Source organism: Dendrobates tinctorius, unplaced genomic scaffold (genome assembly GCF_039654945.1).
Source record: "Dendrobates tinctorius isolate UK_male_01 unplaced genomic scaffold, ASM3965494v1 ptg000107l, whole genome shotgun sequence".
In the NCBI taxonomy this organism is placed as follows: domain Eukaryota; kingdom Metazoa; phylum Chordata; class Amphibia; order Anura; family Dendrobatidae; genus Dendrobates; species Dendrobates tinctorius.
Genome location: NW_027361775.1, coordinates 2,387,616 through 2,410,393, shown reverse-complemented (window position 1 = coordinate 2,410,393; position 22,778 = coordinate 2,387,616). Strand labels below are relative to the sequence as shown.

The window sequence follows — 22,778 nt, the reverse complement described above, 5'->3', positions numbered from 1 at the left end:
ACATGGTGCCATAGCTTCATGTACTAACTTACTGCAACACTGGGAACTTAATACAACTAATCAGTGTGAGTGTAGAGTGTCAGACGGTGACCCTCTCTGATATTGAGAGGATTGGCATGCATGATAATGTTGACCCCATTTTGACTCATTATTTCATTTACTTATTAATCAATCAATCAGTTGCATCCTGCATCTGGGGTGTCTCTCCCATATAATGTACTGGCCCAGAAATCACCACTCACTCATTGATGCGGTGTATCACCAAATCTCTTGCATATCTTTCATGACAGATTTGGAAAGTACTTTAAAGAGATTTTCCATTCAGTCCCATAAAAGTGATGTCACACATGGTCACTACTGCTCCATTGCAGCAGGGGACTTTAAAAAAAAAACAGTTCTCAGTATTGGTGGGAGTACCAAAGAGTGGATTACAGAAATCATTTATTAATCATATATATACTAGCTGAAGAGCCCGGCGCTGCCCGGGCATAGTAACTAACTGTGGTTAGTTATAACAAATTATAATTACCCTCCATCCCATAGTCCCGTGCCCGTATACCCATCATACATATCCACCATCCCATAGGCCCGTGCCCATATACCCATCATACATATCCTCCATCCCATAGGCCCATGCCTATATACCCATCACACATCCTCCATCCCAAAGTCCCATGCCCATATACCCATCATACATATTCGCCATTCCATAGTCGAGTGCCCATATACCCATCATACATATCCTCCATCCCATAGTCCAGTGCCCATATACCCATCACACATCCTCCATCCCATAGTCCTGTGCCCATATACCGGTCATACATATCGTCCATCCCATAGTCCCGTGCCCATATACCCGTCATACATATTCTCCATCCCATAGTCCAGTGCCCATATACCCATCACACATCCTCCATCCCATAGTCCCATGCACATATACCCATCATACATATCCTCCATCCCATACTCGAGTGCCCATATACCCATCACACATATCCTCCATCCCATAGTCCAGTGCCCATATACCCATCATACATATCCTCCATCCCATAGTCCAGTGCCCATATACCCATCACACATCCTCCATCCCATAGTCCCATGCCCATATACCCGTCATACATATCCTCCATCCCATAGTCCAGTGCCCATCTACCCATCACACATCCTCCATTCCATAGTCAACCATTATGACATCATAATGAGCGGTGGCAGGGCTTGCAATCTATGATGACATCAGCGTCACCATGGCAACCATTGTGACATCATAATGAGAGGTGGGGCTTGATACGCACACACTGTTTCCCCAGTATGCAAATAGGGGCATTATGACATCATAATGAGGGGCGGGGCTTGACGCGCACACACTTTTTCCCCAGTATGTAGATAGGGGCAAAATTGTTTGGTGAATTGGAAAGCGCGGGGTTAAAATTTTGCCTCACAACATAGCTTAGGACGCTCTCGGGGTCCAGACATGCGACTGTGGCAAATTTTGTGGCTGTAGCTGCGACGGTGCGGATGCCTATCCCGGACATACACACACACATACATACACACACACATACATACATACATACACACTTTGAGCTTTATATATTAGATATACTGTATATACTCTTATATAAGCCAACCCGTGTATAAGCCGACCCCCTAATTTGGCCACAAAAAACTGGGAAAACTTATTGACTCATGTATAAGCCGAGGGTGGTACTGCACAAGGGTTAATGGTGGTCCAAAAAGATGCTCCATAGATAAAAAAAAACCCATACAATGCTGCACAAGGGTTAATGGTGGCCCAAGAAGATGCTCCAAGGATAAATACCCCCCATATATTGGTGTACAAGGGTTAAAGGTGGCCCAACAAGATGCTCCATACATAATACCAATAATATGCTGCACAAGGGTTAATGGTGGCCCAACAAATGCTCCATACAAAACTACCTCCCATAATATGCTGCACAAAGGTTAATGGTGGCCAAGAAGATGCTCCATACATAAATACCCCCATAATATGCTGCACAAGGGTTAATGGTGGCCCAAGATGCTCCATATCAATATACCCCCATAATATGCTGCACAAGGGTTAATGGTGGCCAAGAAGATGCTCCATACATAAATACCCCCCATATATTGCTGCACAAGGGTTAATGGTGGCCCAAGATGCTCCATACATAAATACCCCCCATATGCTGCACAAGGGTTAATGGTGGCCCAAGAGACTCCATCACTTTTTCACCCAGGGCCCTGCAGGTTTTTATTTATTTTTCCCTTAATAATAAGACCCTGAGGAAACCCACGCAAAATGTGTGTTGGGGCTGCATGGTCTGACGGCATAAGAGGACCTTTATGCGTATCACCTTTCTTTCCATAATCCGTGTCGCCGCCGGCACTGGCTATATTTACCGGTCCCCGCTCCATCGCTGTCTCCCGGGTCCTCTGCAGTGACGTTCAGCAGAGGGCGCACACTGACTACGTCATCACGCCCTCTGACCTGAACATCACAGCCAGAGGACCCGGAGACGGCGATGAGAGGGGATCGGTAAATATTGCTCTGCTCCCCGTCCTCCCCCGTCATACGCACCCCCTCCTGGCTCACGGTCTCTTCATCCCCTGCTTCCCCCATAGTCTCGGCACCCCAGCTGTTCCTGCATTCAGCAGTCATATGGTACCGCTCATTAAACATGCACATATTCATGACTTTAATGAGCGGCACCGCATGATCGCTGAATGCAGGAACAGCTGGGGCGCCGAGACCATGGGGGAAGCAGGGGGTGCAGAGATGTGCCAGGGGGGGTGAGTATGGTCTCTGCTATCCCCGCCCCGCCATCCCCGGTATATGACTCTCGTATAAGCCGAGAGGGGGACTTTCAGCCCAAAAAAATGGGCTGAAAATCTCGGCTTATATGCGAGTATATATGGTATATATATATTATACACTAGCATCATTTTTATGACAAAATGACATACTTTTATATATATATATATGTATGTATTGATAGACATAATGTATTGATAGACATACTGTATACACTTGTGTGAAAAAGTGTTTGCCCCTTCCTGATTTCTTATTCTTTTGCATGTTTGCCACACTGAAATGTTTCAGATAACCAAACTATATATTAGAGAAAGATCACACAAGTACACACTAAATATATAGACAAAGAAAAAAACAGTAGAAAAACCCAGTTAAAATTAATCAAAGTAGTACTTTATTAATTAAATCATAAAAAATATAATAGATAATATAAAATGTATTATATGGAAAAAGATAGAAGGACACAAACAGTAAAAAATCTGAGGCATCCAGAACATACAGACCGGGAGATTAAGACCATAATTTCACCCAAAAATTGTAAAATGCTAGTATGATATATATAAATAAATCTTGTAGCAGCCAGTGCACATCAATACATTATCCAACCATATAATCGTTTCTTGCTAACAAGTAAATAGGAACATCAAAAATAATAGATCATTACTTGATTATGGAAAGAAAGGTGATACCCATAAAGGTCCTCTTATGCCGTCAGATCATGCAGCCCCAACACACATTTTGCGTGGGTTTCCTCAGGGTCTTATTATTAAGGGAAAAATAAATAAAAACCTGCAGGGCCCTGGGTGAAAAAGTGATTGCCCTCTCTCAATTAAAACATTAATTAACTGTGGTTTATCACATCTTTTGGAAGCTGAGTTCAAATTTCCTAGCCACACTCAAGCCTGATTAAGAAATCAATTAAATAGGACCTGCCTGACAAAGTGAAGTAGACCAAAAGCTCTTCAAAAGCTAGACATCACGCTGCAATCCAAAAACATTTTGGAACAAATGAGAAACAAAGTAAATGAGATATGTCAATCTGGAAAAGGTTGTAAAGCGATTTCTAAAGCTTTGGGACTCTAGTGAACCATAGTGGCAGACATTATCCACAAATGATGAAAACATGGAACAGTGATGAACCTTCCCACCACTGGCCAGCTTACCAAAATTACCCTAAGAGCACAGTGACAACTCATCCAAGTGGTCACAAAAGACCCTACAACAACATTAAAAGAACTGCAGGCCTTGCTTGTTTCAGTTAAGATCAGTGGTCATGACTTCACCATGAGAAAGAGACTGGGGAAAAGTTACCTGCATGGCAGAGTTCCAAGACAAAAACCAATACTGAGCAGTAAGGACATAAAGACTAGTCTCAATTTTTCCAGAAAACATCTTGATGATCCTCAAGACTCTTGGGACGAGGCAAAAGTTGAACTTTTTGGAAGGTGTATGTCCCATTACATCTGGCGTAGAGGTAACACAGCATTTCAGAAAAGGAACATCATGCCAACAGTAAAATATGGTGGTGGTTTTGTGATGTTCTGGGGCTAATTTGCTGTTTCAGGACCTGAAAGACTTGCTGTGGTAAATGGAACCATGAATTCTGCTGTCTACCAAAAACCCTGAAGGAGAATGTCCGGACATCTGTTTGTAACCTCAAGCTGAAGATTAGGTTATGCAGCAGGGCAATGGTCCAAAACACACTACCAAGTCCACATCTGAACGGCTTAAGAAAAACAAAATTAAGACTTTGGAGTGGCCTAGTCAAAGTCCTGACCATAATCCAATTGAGTTGCTGTGGCATGATCTTAAAAAGGCGGTTCATGCTCGGAAACCCTACAACGTGGCTGAATTACAACAATTCTGCGAAGACAAGTGGGCCAAAATTTTCCAGAGCGTTGAAAAAGACTCATTGGCAGTCATTGCAAATGCTTGATTGCAATTTTTGCTGCTAAGGGTTGCCCAACCAGTTATTAGGTTTAGGGGGCAAACACTTTTTCATCCAGGACCCTGTAGCTTTGGATTTCTTTTTCCATTAATAATAAAGACCTTCATTTAAAAACTGCATTTTGTGTTTACTTGTGTTATCTTATCTTTATCTAATATTTAAATTTGTTTGCTGAAACATTTAAGAGTGAAAAACATGCAAAAGAATAGGAAATCAGGAAGGGGAAAAACACTTTTCAACTTTTCACACCACTGTATGACAGTTATGTATTGGTGGAGATATATGTTAAGAGTAATAAAGGAATGTCTAACATCCCTAGATTCAATAAGTTTGGCCATTTTCACTGACATTCTTGGTAAGTGTCCTACTGAGATATTTATGTATAATTATTCATTAATTTGTCCCTATATTCATGTGCTTGTCAACTGATAAAATTAGTGTCACTAGATACAAATGTTTCCACAAAACAATGCTAAAATATTATGTTAGCAGATTAAATTTCGCTATGATTATATAATTTAACTATAATATTCTATATACACGGTACATAAATTCCTATAAAATTCGCTGAGGGGAAAGAGTCTTCAGCATATTATTGCAGGACAGAGAATAATATTTGAGGTATTTTATTGAATAAGTTCCAAATTATAGGCAGATATTATTTTACTGTTAATAAGTGGCTGAAAAATTTGTAATTTTCTCCTTTAGTAAAACTGTTTAATATCTGAAGTCATGCTTCTACACTACCATATGTAATAATATCAGCTCACTATAGTGACACTCAAATGTTTGGATAGTGTCTTTAGATAATTGTCTCTAACATAAGAAAAAGTGTGTAATCATGTGCAATCATTCTGTGGAAAATACAGAAGAGCCGGTTAACTTTTATGACTCTCATGAGAAACATTGAAAATACATAAACTTACTTGTAAGTTGCTTGTAAAAAAAATAACCTTGCAGCAAAGAAAAATTTTGTAAATATATATTTTACTTATTTTCATTTAAAATATTTGTATTATTTAAAACATTAGTCTTAGGACTCCTATAATAATCCTTAGTAAGTTTCCCTTATGTCAATAAAATTATAAATGTTGTATGTAAAGACTAATCTATTATATACTTACCTAAAATTGTCCGTCATCCACTTCCGTCTGGACGTCCTCGAATTCCACAATCCACCGCGCCGCATTGGAAGCACGCCGACCGCCATATTGGAATACCCAAGTGATGGGTATTCCAATATGGCACCCGCTGGTGGTACCAGGCCTTTCCACAGTACCACCAGTGGAACACCCACGCTGGACCCTCCCGGCACCGCCACTGGACCCCCGCCAGGACCGGCCGCTGGATTGCCACCAGGACCCTCCGCCGGACCCGCCGCCGCATGACTACACATGCCGGATCCCGCCGCTGCCTGCCCACCCACCTCCTTGCAATCACAGCCGGAAGGAAAGACCATGGCTTGCGGCAAAGAAAAATTTTGTAATTTTGGCACCCTCTGGTGGCACCACACCCCATCTCCAGCACAGGCCGCAAACCACCGTCTTTCCTGCCAGCTGTGACTGCACGGAGGTGGGTGGGCAGGCAGCGGAGGGACACACACTCTACACACACACTGCCCTCCCGATGCGATAGCATCAGGCTGACATCTAGTGTGCTATAAAATTGCTTTACATGTGTCCTCCTCATGTTCAGTGTTTCATAATGTTGCACGTATACTACCCTGTTTTCTAAACCTCCTAAATGTACATGTCATGTCATTAGATCAGCTCTGACCCATGGATGAAGCTTATTTTTCCAGCACACCCTCATGTGATTGATATATCAGAATGAAATCTGGGTAATTTGGAGGCCAAGTCAACACTTTGAACTCTATGTCATGGGAACAGTTCCTGAAAAATAATTATGATATAGTGGGGCACATTATCCTATTGAAAAACCAACTTTCCATAAAGAATACCGCTGCTTATAAAGCATGTACATGGTTTGCAGTATAGATTAGATAGCTGCTATTTGCCAAAGTAACATACACATAAAAACATTACTCAGAGCATCACACTTTCTCTGTCTCCTGCCTTCTTCCCATTGTGCATTTTGGTGCCTCCTATTCCCTGGCTAAAGTAATCGACATGCAACTGGTCACCATACAATTAAAAGACATGTTTCATCAGACTAGATCACTTTCCGGTTCTGATGTTCACTTGGCCATAGTAGCCACTATAAGTGGTTGGCAGGAGTTGGCATGGACACTCTGCAGCTAATTATCCCCAAACACAGCAAGTGTCAGTGTATTGTATGTTTTGACACCCATTAGTCATAGCCAGCATTAACTTTCTTGCTATTTATGCTACAGTAACTTCTCTGGGATCCAGTGGCATACCGCCAATAGCAGCATGCCAAGCGGCTGCTATGGCGCCGGTGAGCTGGGGGGCTCGGTGTCAGCACCGGGCTCCTCCCCACTCATCATCACAAGTTTAACTGTATTGGCATCCTGAGTGACAATACAGTTGAAAGCTATGATGAGAAAGGGAGCATCAGCTGACGCTGACGTGTGGCTATATATCATCCTAGAACTTTATCTTTTCTATTAAACAGTATAGTTATTACAGTGCATATCCTCAGGCACTTATCCTGACACAATTTGGCCTGTTGTAAGGGCTGTTTGTTACTGTGCTGAGACGTGTAGCAGTCTTTGTATATGTTTTTCCCCTTTTTTTTAAATATTATTTTATCTTTGTGTTTTATTGTACTAATAACGAATTATTCAAATTAAATTGAATGGGCTTGAGTTTCCCTTCTTCATAGGTATTTTCATGTATTTTGGAAGTGCCCCTAGTACCTTGTCGGGGTATTATTTGGTTTATTAGGTGCTAATCATGGCGGGTGTCCACACTTTTGCTTTAGTCCATTTTCTTTTTTTGTAATTTTTAAAATGTAAAAGATGAAAAAAAAAATTATATACAAAGGAAAAGACATTTTTTTCTCTAGGCCTTTTAGAGATCATTTCATCTTCAACTTGCTGAACTGTTCACAATAACATTACATTACATGACACTTTATATGGAGGACTATGGGGAATACATGATTATACTGTATGGAGGACTATGAGGAGTGCATTATATTGTATGGAGGTCTATAGGAAATGCATTATACTATATTGAGGACAATAGCGTGCACATTATACTATATGAAGGACTATGGGTTGAAGTATACTATAAGGAGGATTATGGGTGCAGTATACCATATGTAGGACTATAGGGATTGCATTATACTTTATGGGGGGGCTGTGTGGGGCTATTATAATATTTGATGAGCTATGTTGGAGACTTTATACTTTATGAAAATCTATGTGGGGCCATCATATTGTATGCAAGCCATTATAAAGTGATAAGGTTTGTGTGGGGTCCATCCTACTTTGTGGAGGGTTGTGTGGAGGTCATTATACTGTTTGGAGGGCTAGTGGGGGCGATTATACAGTGTGGTGAGATCTGGGGTCCATTATACTGTATTCAGCCCCTGTATGCAGCTAGGAGGGCTGTGTGGGAGTCAGAGTTGGGGGATCATACTGTGTTAGAGTCACCATACTTTGCCAGGGGAGTTGAAGTGGGGTACAGTAGGGTCATCATACTGTGCGTGTGGAGGTTAATGTGAAGGAACACACTGTGTATGTATCAAACAGTATTTGTGGGGCACTTTTGTTGGCATCATACTTTATGGGTGCAATGAAAGGGGAATCTATGGCTTCAGTAGGAGGAAAATTATTTTGTAAAGGCTGGAATGTTGTGAGATGTGCTCTTCTATGAGCCCCCTGAATTTAATTTTTTCTTTGTTGGGAGGCAATTAGAACTTCTGCTATGAGGCCCCATGATTTCTATGTACACTCCTGCTGGGATCAGACCAGATGGGTGCCTTGATTCTGTTGCCAGTTCGCTAATAGTTTCTTGGCCTTTGGACTACTTTTAGGTACAACTTACCTCAGTTATCTTCAGTTATCTTGTTGTTTAGTACCTTTCATTTGCTCCCAGAGTATCAGCTCCCTCTATTGTCTGCAGTGACACATTAAAGGGAATCTGACAGCAGGTTTGTGCTACCTCATCTGAGCGGCAGGTATCCGATCTTGGGCAAAGATTCAGGGAACGGGGCTATGGGGAGAGGACTATAAGACAGGGATATTTCAGAACAAGGAAAACTAATAGGAATGATCTGCTGCTTCCGGGAAAAAAAAACACCAAAGTATGTAGGTATTAGATTGATTTCCACGTTTAACCTTCAATGGAATACCATGCGGTTAATACTTAAGAGACACTGGCCTGTGCTTATGACAGATATCACCCTCTCAAAATATCTTTCAAAGATGCCAATAATGACTGCACATGGGAGTAACAATCTGAAAGATATTCTATGTAAAAGCCACTATGTGGCAAAACCAAAAAACATTTTTAATGTAGGACAACAGAGAGTGGGTTTCTTTCCCTGCGGTGGGTACTTGGCATGCAGGAATCATGTCAGGGCATCTTCTTTTAGGTCACGGATGGCACAAGGGAGTACCGAATCAGAGACCACATCACGTGCAACACATCCAATGTTATATACTATGCCCAATGTACCTGTGGTCTTATTTATGTAGGACTGACTACACGGGAATTGCGTGTTAGAACACGTGATGTGGATGATCCGAGTGTTCTTAAAACAATCCCACGCCATTTCAGACACAAACATAAATCTAATCCTAATGATCTTAAGGTGTGGGGCATTGATTGTGTCCACCTTGGCATAAGAGGGGGTGATTATTAGAGGGTCCTTGCACAGCGGGAGTGCAGATGGATATCTGTTCTTGACACTATGGTCTCAGCTGGGCTGAATGAACAATTGACCTTTGCTCCTTTCTTATAACTAATTAGAAGTTATTCCCTGGTCGTACATCTTATTTGTGTTTTTAATGTGTGTTTATGTTTGTTTTAGTTCAGTATATTATATAGTCTCCATTATTTATCCAAATACAAAGTATGGGTGACACCACTGAATGATAAGGATGTCCGGAATACCCAAGTCCTTCTTATCTACAACAATTATCTTCACCCCAAGAATCAACTTATATCTAGTAGTGTGGTTGTTTTTCTATGTTCTGTACATAATTGTACTGTATTTTTATATATACATATATATATCTATTATGCGTCCTTATGGATTGAGCACTGTCACTTTTTATGCACATTGCACTTTCAATCCAAAAAGTCAGTATCCTCATTGGCCAGTTAACTGGTGCGGCCCAGAGGGAAGTATAGTCCTGGCCGGACACTGATAAAGGGATTGTCCAACAAATCTTGGCCAGACTGAAGAACACTTTTGATACCCGCACTGCAACAGAGATAAAAATGAGATTCTTTGGGTGCAAACAGACAGTGCAGGACAGTATACGGGACTATGCTCTTAATCTTCAGAAGGCACTACGGGCCGTAAAACAGGTTGACCCTGAGAGCGTGCAAGATGAAGATTACTAACAGAGCAGTTCATAGAGGGACTCCAGTCTAACAACCAAAGGACACAGCTGCGCATAATGGCCCTACAAAATCCTGAATTGGACATTGCACACTTTAAGGATAGAGCCATACGGGTGCTACGTGAACTGAATCCTAGCAGCACAGAGCCCTCTAAGCATCCTGCAATTTCATACCAGCAGGAGACAGCATCCTTTCCAAAGACCCCTATTGAGACTGACAAGCCATCCCAAGATGATGATTCTGCTGCAGACTTATGTCTCCAAGTCAAGGAACTAACCAAAAGTGTGGCTGCACTCACGAAAACTGTGCAGTCTGTGCAAGTGACTCCAAAGAAGAAGATCCAGCTGGCCTCCAGTCCAGATGACGTCCCATGGTGACAACAGAGGAGAATCCCACCGACCAGAAGGAGAGACGTTGATCGTTACGACGAGGACGGACAGCCCATCTGTCGCTGCTGCAACAAGGTGGGACACCTAGCCAGATCCTGTCATTTAAACAAGCAACCCCTGGGGCAAAGGGCCAACCCTCAGGAGTAAGACGACCAGGCCCACCAAATTGGCGAGACAAGTACGTAGGAGGACGACCAGTCTTGCCTGTTGTGTTTGACGGTTTTCCGATGAACGCTTTACTGGACACCAGCTCCCAGGTGACAACGATGCCATATGTTCTTTTTAAGCAGTACTGGGCTGATTCAGCCATTAATCATAGGCCAGATAAAGACTTTGCCATTTTTGCCAGCAATGGTCAGCCCTTGCCTCAGATGGGATATAAAGAGGTGACAATCAAGATTGGCCGAGTAGAATTGCAATCGCAAGGTTTGATTATAGTTGATATTGACAAACGAGAATGCCATCCTATGATCACTTTAGGCACTAATGTAATTGAAAATAGTCTTGGAGAAATTACTGCTTTGTTACAACAGGTAGCCGAGACCACCATCTCCAGTAAGCAACGGGTTCTGCAAAAGGAGATCAGAGTCCTGATGCAGAGACAACAGGTAGAGCTGTCTGGTGGAGAAGTCAGCAGTGTCAGAGTAAGTGATCCTTTTCCCATTGCAGTACCTCCCAGAAGTGAAATGTTAATTTGGTGTTGGGCAGCAATAGGCCTAAGCGGTCAAGATTACCAAGCCCGGGTAGAACCCATGTACTCTGATAGTAGGCCCACTATCCTGACAGCCAGAGGGGTAGTTGATGTGTGCAAGGGGAGAGTACCGATACGAATCTTAAATTGTGGGGAGAGAGAGGTCCAGTTACCCCGGTATGCCACCCTTGCTAAATTGTTCATTGTCAGTAACAATGCAATCGAGACACTAGAACCCTTGCTTCCTTCTGACAAGGTGGAAGAGAATGGCTCTGAAGGGCAGCAGGAGGATTGGTGTCAGCAGCTACACGTAGGCACTGACTCCACCCCTTCACACCAAAAACAGGGGGCTTACCAGGTGGCTCCAGAATTTGAATGGGTCTTCAGCAAACATCCTCTAGACTTTGGGCAGGCAAAAGGGGTCCAAAATCATATCCCCACCGGAGATCATCCACCCATTAAAGAGAGGCACTGGCCTGTAACCCCAGCACACTATCAATGTGCCAAGAGTATGTTACGGGAGATGAAGGAGGCTGGGGTAATCAGAGATAGTTGTAGCCCCTGGGCAGCTCCATTAGTCCTCATTAAGAAGAAAGATGGTACTACGAGAATGTGTGTAGACTACAGGCGGATTAACAGCATTACACATAAAGACGCTTACCCATTGCCTAGAATTGAGGAATCACTAGCTGCACTGAGAACTGCTAATTATTTTTCTACCTTAGATCTCACCAGTGGGTATCGGCAGGTTAGGTTCCTGTGGCGAAGGCAGACAAGGAGAAGACAGCGTTTACAACACCCATGGACCTCTGCAAGTTTAACTACATGCCGTTCTGGGTCAGCAAAGCGCTAGGAACATTTCAGAGGTTAATGGAATGCTGCCTTGGACATAAAAACTTTGAAACCGTTCTACTGTACCTGGATGACATCATCGTCTTCTACAAAACCGACGAAGACCATTTGAAGCACCTGGCCGAGGTATTCGAAGCCCTATCAAACTTTGGCCTGAAAATAAAACCATCCAAATGTCACCTTTTGAAACCCAAGGTGCAGTACCTAGGCCATGTGGTGAACGCGGAAGGTGTGGCACCTGATCCTGACAAAGTCACCGTTATCCGGGACTGGCAAAGACCTAGCACTATTCATGAAGTGAGGCAATTTCTTGGGTTAGTAGGCTACTATCGAAGATTTATCAAGAGCTTCACCAGTGGGCCAATCCAAGAAGGCCAAGAACAAAAATCTTCCGTTCGAGTGGAACAAAAGGATAGAAGAGTCCTTCGCCAAGTTGAAATTGGCCCTCACAGGAGATGAGGTCCTGGCCTACCCTGACTATGACCAACCATTTGTACTTTACACTGACGCGAGCAATGTGGGATTGGGAGCAGTGCTGTCACAAGTGCAGAAAGGCAGAGATAGAGCGATTGCCTTCGCCAGCAGGAAGCTTCGTCCCACTGAGAGGAACCCCGACAACTACAGTTCCTTTAAGCTCGAATTCCTCGCCATAGTCTGGGCGGTAACAGAGCACTTCAAGCACTACTTGGCTTCCGCAAAGTTCACCATCTACACAGACAATAATCCGCTAACCCACCTTGAAACAGCAAAGCTCGGGGCACTTGAGCAGCGATGGATGGCCCGGCTGTCCAACTACGAGTTCACCATCAAGTACCGAGCAGGACATAAGAACGCTAATGCGGATGTGTTGTCCAGGATGCCCAATTCACCAGACGGGCGAAAAGATCCAAAAGAACTCGAAGAAATCGAGTTACCAGCCTTCCACCGTCCAATTGCAGCCCAGCGCTCTCAAGGAGTGAGGAATAAGCGCTTTGTCGTACGAGAGGTAACGTTGAATCCATTACCCCATCATGAGTGGGCAGAGACACAAGACAGTGACCCAGCTGTTCGCCTCGTAAAGGAGTGGCTGGCACAAGCTGATGCACACCCTGGTCCAGATGACCCACAGTAAGCACAGCAACTATGGAAGGAGAGAGGCAAGCTGTTTATCTACGAGAGTAAACTGTGTCGGAGGAACATCAACTCGCGCACACACGAACTGGTCTGGCAGGTGGTAGTCTCGAAGAGGGATGCGCCAATGGTCTTAGAGGCGTACCACAATGGAGCAGGACACTTTGGTTGGAAGAAGTTGGAGGTCCTACTTCGTGAAAGATTCTACTGGGTTGGCATGAGGAGTTCCATTGAGAAGTGGTGCCGAGAATAACTGTATACTGTATATCAGGATTTTACACATGAATGCTTTGGACTATACCTGTGTTTTCGATAATGTGGATTAAGCTCTTCAAAGGTCATAACAGCACTTGTAATGTTATTATTTCAATAATAAAAACAACTCCAACCTTGTCCAACACCTTAAATGTCTCCCTGGACCACGTACCCCAATACGACTACATACTGACACAGGCCTTACGTCCTACCCCCAACGGACTACCCGCTTGTTCCAGCAGCAACTTAAGTAGCTATACAATGACCTTTCCCCAAACAACCTGAAAACATAAATGCTCTCCTCACCTCTATTTCCCTCCCAGCAATCAATCCCACCATAATTAGTCTCCTAAACAGGCCATTTCCTCTACCAAAATAGAAATAGCTATCCTTCAGCTAAAATAAAATAAAAAATGGCCCTGACTGCTTCTCAACGTAACACACCCTTTTACTACAAGAAGTCCATAATAAAATAATAATCTTTATTTTTATATAGCGCTAACATATTCCGCAGCGCTTTACAGTTTGCACACATTATCATCGCTGTCCACAATGGGGCTCACAATCTAAATTCCCTATCAGTATGTCTTTGGAATGTGGGAGGAAACCGGAGTACCCGGAGGAAACCCACGCAAACACAGGGAGAACATACAAACTCCTTGCAGATGTTGTCCTTGGTGGGATTCGAACCCAGAACTCCAGCGCTGCAAGGCTGCAGTGCTAACCACTGAGCCACCGTGCTGCCCTATACTTATTCTTATCTCCCATCTCACTTTTTCAGCTCTGTAAGAGGCTGGCATAAGCCAAAGGCTGCCTCACTTACAGCGGCTATATCCATGATAGCCAAGCCAAATTCTGCCCACTCATTGTGGTCAAACTATAGACCAATATCTCTGATCAACATAGACCTCAAACTCTTAGCAAAAATCTAGACTCAACATCTGAATTCCAGGCTAGGATCCCTTACCCATAAATACCAGGTTGGCTTTGTGCTCCATAGACAAGCATCAGATAACATTTTGAAGGGTTTTCCATCTTCTGCATCACTGTAAGTAATGAAACCTAGCAAGCATGCTACTATCACTTGACATTGAAAAGGTCTTTGACTTGGTCTCATGGACCTATTTATTTGCGGTGGAATTTCACCGATCAATTACTTTCATGGATTTATGCACTTTCTAACTACCTCTCATCCCATGTGCACTACTTTTATTCTGCCTATTTTCCTATAAAAGAGGTACTCATCAAGGGTGCCCACTATCTCCACTACTATTCCTCTTCGCAATCGAGCCACTAACAATTTTCCTCCGCCTCAACCCACACATTCAAGGTATTAAAATTGCATCAATTTCCCACAAGTTCTTCATGTTTGCAGATGTTATTTTGCTTCTCTTAACCACTCCACAGACCATACTGCCTGCTCTGCTTCAATCCCTACAGAGCTTAAAAAAAAAAAAACCTCTGGTGTCACCAATCATTAAGTGTTGTTTTTTCCCTTTGTTCCAGCAAGAGTAAATGTCAGTCTCTTGCTGGAAGTTGTCTTTTAGGAAAGTCAGCTGATGTTGGTTTGTAATCACTCACAGCTCCCTTTAAATTGTTACATAGCCCATCAGCTGATCGTCAGTTATAGAGTTTTTGCTCTATGTAGACCAGCTAGGTGTGTGGAGCTTGCTTGTCACTGAGGTGTTGCTGCTGTGTGAGTTATGCTATCCGGGTGCCATTTATTTAGCTGCTGTGGAGTTTAGCAGCAGAGCCTAAGCTGAGTAGTTTTCTTTTTGCCTGTCCCCTGTTCGATTCTTCATCTGTGTGTTACCGTCTGCAGTGGTGATGCTAGCATCCTTGCCGGCCAGTGCACTAGCCAGGGTACATTAAGGTAACAGTCAGGGACTAGGCACACGATGGTGGCGTTGTAAAAGAACCTGCATAATGCATTAGGAAAGCTTAGGGACAGGCACAGGTTGGGGTCAGGGGGTGTCCCATCCCCCACTCCCTACCGTTAGGGTCTTCTTTTCCTTTTTCCATCCCGTCTTATTTACAGTATATGCTATGTAGTTCACTGGACTTACCCACGTCCAAGCGTGATAACTGGCCTACAGATTAACTGAACAAAATCATACACTATAAACATCTCTCAGCTGCCACAGTCTTAAAGCTTAAGCAAGACTTCCCCTTTCAATAGTCCACAAACCACCTAAACCACCTAGGCATGAAATTACGTAAACTATGCATACATCTCCAAATGTGGGGGAGGTTGCAACTCTCTTGGTTGGGCAGTATACATGCACTTTACATGATTATACTTCCTAAAATACTCTACTTATTCCAAGATCTATCAGTCCCTGTCCCATCGCACTACCTCAAAACAACCCAATGTCTCATCAATATCTATATCTGGAAAGGTGGCCTCCCCAGAATAAAGAGAGCCACATTATATCGAGGAGTCCCCAATCTAAACAAATATTATGAAGCAGCCCAGCTAGCCCAATTAACTCTATATCATGTCTCCTATGAACCATCAGTCTGCTTTTCCTTGGAAGCTCCTGAGTGCCATCTGCTCTTTTGATACCTTATTATGGCTCCTCCCAGTCCAGTGTAAACACATTTCAAACTCCATCATATTGCGCTTTCTCAAAATCTGGGACTCTTTGAAATACTCCTCAAATCTAATCTCCTCCTTTCTATCTTTAGCCCCCTATGGAGTAACCCACAATTCCCCAGCAGGTACTGAGTCCCTCTTGATTTTTTACACAGTGATTGCAGCAGGAATCACTAGATTTCAACATTTATTTAATGTAAATGGGAGTATTCTATTCCCAATCCTTCAAGTGAAAAATAATGTTCCACCTAGAGAAATATTCCAATATTTGCAACTTGAACTCTTTATGTCCATAGTACTAAGGCTCTCCACTCTATCTTGTACTTTCACACCATTCAAACAAAGATGCTGTCAAAATCCACAAGCTCTAGGTTCTATTTCACTCCTGTACTCCCAGATAAATTACATCATGCATAGATACAGTTCCCACTGGAAGTCTGACATGGGATATGCCCTAACTGACTCAGAATGGTCCCACCTTAATAGTATCTAACCCTCCTAACTAGTGTGGCCAAAGCAGTCCCCAACTATTCTCCCAATTGTTTTAGAGGCTGTAAATCCACTGGCAACATATACCACATATGGTGGTTAATCCCCATAGGTCACAGGCTTTGGATATGACCTCATTCTTACAGTCACTGACCTTAACCTCAACCTTAAAAAAGACCCCTGGGAAGCCCTGCTGAATAAAAGTATCCCTAACATCCCCAAACACACTCAAGTCCTCATTTAATTTACATTTCTAGTGGATAAACAAACCTCAGCCTGGAAAAAAAACAGATCTAGACCTAACTGAAGTCAGAAGGGGTTTCTCATGATACATGATTAGTGAAAAACTATCAGTCATACTCACAGAAACAGCCTGCAAATTTGAGAACGTTTGAATCCACTGGGCGGAATACGCCAATCATACCCCTTTGCCACTCTACCACTTCACCTAAAAGCTTCTGCCACCAATGATTCTCCATGAAGTACTTGTTACATCTCGCCTGTCTGGCCTCCTTCTCTTTAGCATCTCAGTTTACCATTCCCCACCCCTCAATTTGTTTACAAGTTATATCTCCTTTAACCCCTTTCTGACATCAGACGTAGTATTCCGTCCATGTGCCCTGGGCCAATTTTACCATGAACGGAATAGTACATCTCAGCGATTGGCCGTGCATCCAGGTGGTGTGTGGCCGATCATGGCTGGGTGTCAGCTGATTCTCACAACTGACACCTGGCACTAAGTGCCAGGAGCGAACACGATCGCAGCATTCCAGGAGCGGGCAAAGGGCTGACAGCCCCTCTGCCTTTGTAATGGACCCCCGGTGTGACGCGGGGTCCCGTTCGATGCCATGGTAACCCGAGAGCTAAGAAACTTCCTCTCATGCGCAGTGCATGATCAGGAAGTCTCTCAGTGTCAGTGCACTAAGTGCAGCACTGACAGCTTCTATAGCATGCAGATGCTACTTCATCTGCATGTTATAGAAGCGATCAGCCTGCAAAAAATGATTGTGCCATAGTGGGACAAAGTGTGAAAGTTAGAATAAAGTTTTTTAAAAAATTAAAATAACTGTAAAAATATTTTTTTAAAAAAAATAATAATTAAAAAATCAATATTTATTCTAGCACTAAATAAATATTTGAATAAAAAAAATCTAAACAATAAAAGTACACATATTTGGTATCACCGCATCCGTAATGACCCGACCTATAAAATTGTCCCACTAGTTAACCCATTTAGTGAACGCCATAAAAAAGGCAAAAAACAATGCTTTATCATCATACCGCCGAACAAAAAGTGGAATAACACGCGATCAAAAAGACCAATATAAATAAACATGGAGCCCCCATACAGCTCCATCACCAGAAAAATAAAAAAGTTATAGCTCTCAGAATAAAGCTATGCAAAAATAATTATTTTTTATATAAAATAGTTTTTATTGTATAAAAGCGCCAAAACATAAAAAATTACAAAAATGAGGTATTGCTGTAATCGTACTAACACGAAGAATAAAACTGCCTTATCAATTTTACCACACGTGGAGCGGTATAAATGCCCCCCCAAAAGAAATTCATGAATTGCTGGTTTTTGTTCATTGTGCCTCCCAAAAATCAGAATAAAAGGTGATCAAAAAATGTCATGTGTCTGAAAATGTTACCAATAAAAACGTCAACTTGTCCCTCAAAAAACAAGACCTCACTTGACTCTGTGGGCCAAATTATGGAAAAATTATAGCTCTCAAAATACCGGAGATGTAAGTGTCTGTGTGTGTAATACTTGTGGCACATGTGTGGCATGCGTGTGTCTCATCAGTACCACAAGGACAGGCACCAGGGAAGAAGTATTACAGAAAGCACTGTTCCCAGGTGCCGGGTACTGAACATGGCTCTCATCATTCTACCCTGCTCTGCCAGCGATTAGCACAAACAGGGGAGAATGATGAGAGCCGTGTTCAGCACCCGGTGCCGGGAAACAGCGCTTAATGTAACGCTTCTTCTCTGGCGCCGATGCGTGTCACATGGATGAGATCCATGTGTTATGCATATGCTGCACGTGTGCTGGATGTTTTGTAGCCCATGCTGACATTAAAAAACAGACATGTCAGCATGTTTTGCCCACAGAGGCACGGTCTGTGGAAACACACTGACATGTGCACAGGCCTATTCACTTGAATTGGCAAATAGCGCTCCATTCCTCCCTAGTCTCTCCGCATGGCTAAGTAGCACTGTACAACCACATATGGGGTATTGCTACATTCATTAAAAATTGTGGGACAAATGTTGTTGCCATTTTTACACACTTCTTGTGTGAAAATGTAAAATCTCTGACTAAAACAAAATTTTGGTGGTAAAAATGTAGTTATTTTGTCCTTACTGCCCAATGGCATAAAATTCTGTGACACACCCATGGTGTCAAAATTGGGTCACTTATGGGAGGTTCCGCTGTTTTGGCACCTCATGGGCTCTCCCAGTGGGTCATGGCACGTGCAAACTATAACAGTAAAATCTGGCACTCCTTCCTTTCTGAGCTCTGCCATGTGCCCAAACAGTAGTTTACCCCCACATTTGGGGTATCAGCGTACTCAGGACAAATTGCACAATAACTCTTGGTGTCCAATTTCTATTGTTACCCTTGAGAAACTAAAAAATTGGGGGCAAAAAGATCATTTTTGTGAAAAAATATGATTTTTTATTTTTACGGCTCTACGTTATAAGCGTCTTTGAAGCAAGTGCTCACCACACATCTAGATAAGTTCCTTAATGGGTCTAGTTTCCAAAATGGTGTCACTTGTGGGGGGTTTCCACTGTTTCGGCACATCAGGGGCTCTCCAAACGCAGCATGGCATCCTATCTCAATTCCAGCTAATTTTGCATTGAAAAGTCAACCGGCGCTCCTTCCCTTCCGAGCTCTGCCAGTGGTTTACCTGCATATATCAGGTATCAGCGTACTCAGGAGAAATTGAACAATGACTTTTGGGGTACAATTTCTCCTGTTCCCTTGGAAAAATAAAAAAAATTTGATCTGAATTAATTTTTATGTGAAAAAAAATTAAATGTTCATTTTTTTTAAACAGTCCAAAAAATTCCTGTGAAGCACCTGATGGGTTAATAAACTTCTTGAATGTGGTTTTGAGCACCTTGAGGGGTGCAGTTTTTAGAATGGTGTCACTTTTGGGTATTTTCTATCATATAGACCCCTCAAAATGACTTCAAATGTGATGTGGTCCCTAAAAAAATGGTGCTCTAAAAATGAGAAATCGCTGTTTAACTTTTAACCCTTATAACTTCCTAACAAAAAAAATTTTGGTTCCAAAATTGTGCTGATGTGAAGTAAACATGTGGGAAAATGTTACTTATTAAGTATTTTATGTGACATATCTGATTTAAGGGCATAAAAATTCAAAGTTGGAAAATTGCAAAATTTTCAAAATTGTTGCTAAATTTCTATTTTGTTCACAAATAAACGCAAGTTATATCAATGAAATTTTACCACTATCATGAAGTACAATATGTCATGAGAAAACAATGTCAGAATCACCGAGATCCATGGAAGTGTTCCAGATTTATTACCTCATAAAGGGACAATGGTCAGAATTGTAAAAAATTGGCCTGGTCATTAACATGTAAGCCACCCTTGGGGGTAAAAGTGTTAATTATATGTTTATCTTAATGTTCTTATTATGCATGATGTGATGTAATAAAATTCTCAATATTTTATTTTTTAATATGGCCCTAAGAACTAACTGAGAGGCAGTTGCTACCCACCTGCTTATTGTTCCCGACGCTGTGGCGATTTTGAGGCTTCCGCTGACATCACATCGACATAGCAGCAGCATCTCTTCCGCTCTGCTCTTTTGATAGAGCGTGATTTCCGATGTCATGCTGATTGAGAGCCATCTCCCCACTGCCTAACAGTTGGATAGCTTTCTGTCAATCAGCATGACGTGGCAGTTATTGCCTGTCGACACAGCAGCCAGGAAGAGGAAAAGCTGCTTTGTTGACATGAAGCAGCAGAATCGCTGGAAGGAGCAGTCAGAGACTGCTCTGTGCTGGCAGAATTGGTGCCATGCACAATCGACAGGTAGGTATTAACTTCTGAGTCTGTTAATTATTAAGCTGATAGCAAGAAAGTAAGTAGTCCAGGACAACCCCTTAAAATACCCTGCAGTCGCACCTGTTCCACGTTGTTTTGCATCTGCCAATAATTTAAAATAATCACTGCTGACACTCCAAGGGACTGGGTGGCCCTAATCAATTACTAGTGGACAGGCCCAGGGCACATCTGCCCCTAGTCCCAACCAAATCCAGCTGACATTGCTGAGGAAGAGTTTGATTGCCATAACTTTTAGGAGCTGGAAGATGCTGACACTGATTAAAATTTATTTTTTACACAACTTCAGCAAAAAAACAAAACAACCCACAAACATGTTAACAGCCCCATAGACTATAATGAGTATGTCTTCTATCTGAAAAAAATAGTGCTAAAACACCTACGTGAAAAAATGATGTCTGAATCAGGTCTAAAGCAAGGAGAATAAAGTTTTCTGCTTTGTAGTGATAAAATGTTGTAAATATACAGTATATATTTCCATCACTGAAATCCCTGCTTATTTTGAGCTTAGCAGTCAAGGGGGTGGTACTTATTAGCCTTACCTGTGTAAGTGTGAATGCAGAGATACAGTATCTGTCAATCATTGATTGACACCACCCACTAAATGTATAATTAACAACAATTATCAATGAATGAGTCACAAGTTTAGCTGAATTTTTCCAATCTGTTCACTTTGGTCTTCTCTATAACATACAGGGGGCAAATGAGATACTATTCTTTCATGGATTCACTTCTGTTACTACAATGAGCATAATCATTTCAAGCAAAAACAGCTGCTGGTAACATAAGTTATAGAATGTAACATTTCGAGACCTTTTTATTTTTGTAAGATTAAATAATGTGTTTAGCACACTAGTTGTTAACATTGTGCCATAGGGCAGCAGAAAAGAGTCTGCAGCAACTTCAACATTAGCAATCACGTAAGCTTTGTTAACACTGTAAGTCAAAGTTCTAAGTTTAGCAACAGGATACATGATTATTTCCATGGAAATAATGGAGAACAGACAGAGAGGGGTCCCCTGACTTCAGTACAGTTCTTGGCTCAGAATATAAGAGCTGGAAACCAGAAACTAGGAATCTGTTAGCTAACATTTACAACTATTGTGTGAAAAAAAGAGAAACGTAGCTAAATGTAAATATTCATAAAATGAAAAGTAACCATCTTATCTTTATATTTCATAACTGGTATATGTTTATTACACAATGCCACTTTTTATAACGTAGTCCAAGAATGAAACAGAACTTCATTCATCCGTCAGTTAACCAGAGCTGGAAGATTGTTTTTGATTTTGCTACAATGCCATTATATGCATTCAAACATCCGTCCACTATAAACGATAACTGTACAAATGAGGCTAGTTAGTAAAACTATAGCACTGAAAAATGTAGCACCTGTCAAAGATCAGATACCCGGCTTGTGAGAAGAAGTTGTGCCCTGTACATCTTGTTAAACGCTGTGTCTGTGATGACTCAGCTCAGTGGTTTCAAACATTCATAAAACATCACAAAATATTTGCTTCTAGTTGCATGCAAAAAAACACCATATTATAATCCATTACTTGATTTCATTTAATTTCTGCAACTGGCTGTGCTTTTATTAAAAACTCCCTTAGCTAATAACTATATCTACTTACTTGATTTATGAGAGAAATGCAGTTTGGTTCCTTTTTCAGTCAGTGTCGTCAGTTGGTTTCCTAGAAAGTGAAGACGTTTTATACCTCACTAATTTCATGAGCTCGTGTTTCCTTAGTTTTCCCTCAGCTTGCTCTGCAGAGCTGCTCTCTTCCACCACTTCTGGATTTTCATATATATATATAGTTCTAAACGTACTGTACATGTAACTCATGTGCACCATCTGCTGGTATCCTAAATAAGGATGTCTTCTCCATCATTTTTTATGGTCCTGAACCAAAATGCCTTCACCTTATGTAGAATCAATTTAACATTTTTTACTAATGACCCTAGTAAGGGGACTATTGGGACATGCATTGGGTACTGAAAATATTCAGATCCCTTTACATTTTTCA

The 22,778-nt window shown here is 42.0% G+C and overlaps 1 protein-coding gene across 1 annotated transcript in view; it reads right to left on the bottom strand.

The window, feature by feature from the left end:
• The window catches only part of COL21A1 (collagen type XXI alpha 1 chain), a 526,378-nt gene extending 503,865 nt beyond the window's left edge, over positions 1-22,513 (bottom strand). Inside the window, exon 1 of the mRNA XM_073589133.1 lies at positions 22,386-22,513. The gene's annotated coding sequence lies outside the window, so the exon portion shown is untranslated. The remainder of the gene's footprint in view (positions 1-22,385) is intronic.
• Positions 22,514-22,778: the final 265 nt, after the last annotated feature.